Source organism: Megalobrama amblycephala, unplaced genomic scaffold (assembly GCF_018812025.1).
Source record: "Megalobrama amblycephala isolate DHTTF-2021 unplaced genomic scaffold, ASM1881202v1 scaffold568, whole genome shotgun sequence".
NCBI classification, from domain to species: Eukaryota; Metazoa; Chordata; class Actinopteri; order Cypriniformes; family Xenocyprididae; genus Megalobrama; species Megalobrama amblycephala.
The window spans coordinates 14,529-18,011 of NW_025953478.1; positions in this window are offsets into that span (position 1 = coordinate 14,529).

The window sequence follows — 3,483 nt, forward strand, 5'->3', positions numbered from 1 at the left end:
TCTTCCATGATTCCTCTTTCATCCTACCTCACATATGCTCAATAATGTTCATGTCTGGTGACTGGGCTGGCCAATCCTGGAGCATCTTGATCTTCTTCGCCTTGAGGATCTTTGATGTGGAGATGGAAGTATGCGATGGAGCACTCTTTTATGGTTGGGAATATAAGAGGTAGCTAAGATCTCTAAGCATTTTAGACTATTGATGTTGCCTTCCACCCTGCAGATCTCTCGCACACCCCCATACTGGATGTAACCCCAGACCATGATTTTTCCACCACCAAACTTCACTGTTTCAATTGTCTTTTGTTTAGTGCTGGCTTCTGGGCACTGATTCGACCATGGAGGCCATTTCGAGACAGAATCCGACAAACTGTTCTGGTTGACACCGGGACTTCAGGTGACCAGGTCTCGTGGAGCTCTGTTGCAGTGGAAAATGGGCTGGCCTTGGATTTTCGAGCCAACAAACGGTCCTCTTGAGCAGTTGTCTTGTGGGGTCTGCCTGACTTGGGCTTGTCAAAAACATCTCCAGTCTCTTCAAATCTTTTTTTTTATCCTCTGTACTTGACGCTGAGACACATTGAAGGTGTCTGCCACATCAGCAGTGGATCTGGTCTTCAGCCTCTTGATAATCAAAACTTTAGTCTCAGGGTGAATCTTAGGCATGTTTGCAGAGGTCTAGTTGCAGTTGATGTGAAGGTCTAGTGTACTGGGGTTCTTTTTATACACACCTGAGACCTAATTGATCCATTATTAGTCATAGGTGAAGCTAATATGACAAGGCGACAACACTTATGTCTTTGCAAAAATTGACTCAATGGCCTTTACCAAGCTGTGAATATTAGAATACTTTTTGACAGTTTCGTTTTGCACTGAAACATTATTACAAAAGCTGTTGGGATTAAAATGAGCCATTTCTTGTAAAAAAATCTTGATTAGAAATATATTTCAGCGGCACTTCAGGTCAATTTGTACACAAGCGACAAGACTTTTGTCAGGGACTGTACATTCTTCAAGCTGCCTCCCCTAAAACTCTGCAATCCATTATGCATAGAAGCAGCAACTACAGCCACCCAAAAAGGTCTCAGCTCCCGCAGGAGCTCAGTTTTCTGGCCAATTTGTCCACTGCCACAGCAGTGATGTCACCTAGGCTCCCGCAGGAGCTCAGTTCTTCTGGCCAATTTCTCCACTACTGCAGCAGTGATGTCACCTCGGCTCCCGCAGGAGCTCAGTTCTTCTGGCTATTCTCTCCACTGCCGCAGCAGTGATGTTACCTCCGCTCCCGCAGGAGCTCAGTTCTTCTGGCTATTCTCTCCACTGCCGCAGCAGTGATGTCGCCTCGGCTCCCACAGGAGCTCAGTTCCTCTGGCTATTCTCTCCACTGCCGCAGCAGTGATGTCGCCTCGGCTCCCACAGGAGCTCAGTTCCTCTGGCTATTCTCTCCACTGCCGCAGCAGTGATGTCGCCTCCGCTCCCGCAGGAGCTCAGTTCTTCTGGCTAATATCTCCACTGCCGCAGCAGTGATGTTGCCTCCGCTCCCGCAGGAGCTCAGTTCTTCTGGCTAATATCTCCACTGCCGCAGCAGTGATGTTGCCTCGGCTCCCGCAGGAGCTCAGTTCCTCTGGCTATTCTCTCCACTGCAGCAGCAGTGATGTCGCCTCGGCTCCTGCAGGAGCTCAGTTTTCTGGCCAATTTTTCCACTGCTGCAGCAGTGATGTCGTCTCGGCTCCCGCAGGAGCTCAGTTGTTCTGGCTATTCTCTCCACTGCCGCAGCAGTGATGTCGCCTCGGCTCCCGCAGGAGCTCAGCCCCGTCTAAACTCACCTTCACTGCCACAGCAGTGATGTCGCCTCGGCTCCTGCAGGAGCTCAGTTTTCTGGCCAATTTCTCCACTGCCGCAGCAGTGATGTCACCTCCGCTCCCACAGGAGCTCAGCCCTGTCTAAACTCACCTTCACTGCCACAGCAGTAATGTCTTCATCCATATGACGAGAACTGTCCCGGCTCTTCAACCTAACCCTTCAAACTGCACATTCAGCCTATGCAATGCAATTTTTGGGGGTCATCAGTAATGTTTCCGGCTGCTGTCCTGCACTGGTTTTAAATTTTTGGGGGATTACTTTGGGTTCGGGCCAAAATACCGAGCTCGGAGCCCTCTCCTCGGACAGCATGCCAAATACGCATACTACTACGTATACTATTTACTATCTGATTATTTGTAAGTGTGAACTCCTGAAATTATGTTTTATTAACAAAATTTGGGAGGAGCAACGTTCAAATAATCTGACTAATCATCACGTCATTTCAGCCAGCTGTTAGCAATCAGTAATCAACATATCTACCCAATCAGCATGAGTGAAAGCATATATATATATATATATATATATATATATATATATATATATATATATATATATATATCAATCAATCAATCAATCTTTATTTTTAAAGCACATTTAAAAACAGCTGATGCTGACCAAAGTGCTGTTCATGTCACAAACATAAAAATAACATAAAAAAAAAAAAAAAAATCATAAAAAGCTAAGGAAAGGCTAAGAAAAAGAGAAATGTTTTCAGGGATGACTTGAATGTGGCAACAGAAGGGGCTAGCCTGATATATAAAGGTGGGCTATTCCATAATTTGGGTCCCACAACTGCAAAGGCCCGATCACCTCGTTTTTTAAGTCGAGTTCGTGGTACAACAAGTAAGCACTGGTCACATGATCTTAAGGTTCTTGACGGGGAGTGGCAAGAAAGTAAACTGGTCAAGTACTCAGGGGCCAGATTGTTAAGAGCTTTATAAACATAAAGTAAGATTTTAAAATCGACTCTAAATTTGATAGGAAGCCAATGTAAGGCTGATAAGATGGGAGTAACAGAATCATGCTTGCGCATCTTAGTGAGAAGTCTAGCTGCTGAATTTTGAACCAACTGTAATCGAGAAAGAGATGATTGGGAGACCCCATAATAAAGAGAATTACAGTAGTCCAGACGTGATATAACAACAGCATGGATCAATGTTTGAAAATCACCTTTAGATAAAAATTATTTTACTTTTGAAAGCTCTCTCTATATATATAAATATATATAAAGTGTCTATATATATATATTTCGTCTTCCATGATTCCTCTTTCATCCTACCTCACATATGCTCAATAATGTTCATGTCTGGTGACTGGGCTGGCCAATCCTGGAGCATCTTGATCTTCTTCGCCTTGAGGATCTTTGATGTGGAGATGGAAGTATGCGATGGAGCACTCTTTTATGGTTGGGAATATAAGAGGTAGCTAAGATCTCTAAGCATTTTAGACTATTGATGTTGCCTTCCACCCTGCAGATCTCTCGCACACCCCCATACTGGATGTAACCCCAGACCATGATTTTTCCGCCACCAAACTTCACTGTTTTCTGGGTGAATCTCGGATCCATGCAGGCTCCAGTAGGTCTCCTGCAATATTTGTGGCGACTGTGGTGTAATTCAACAGAAG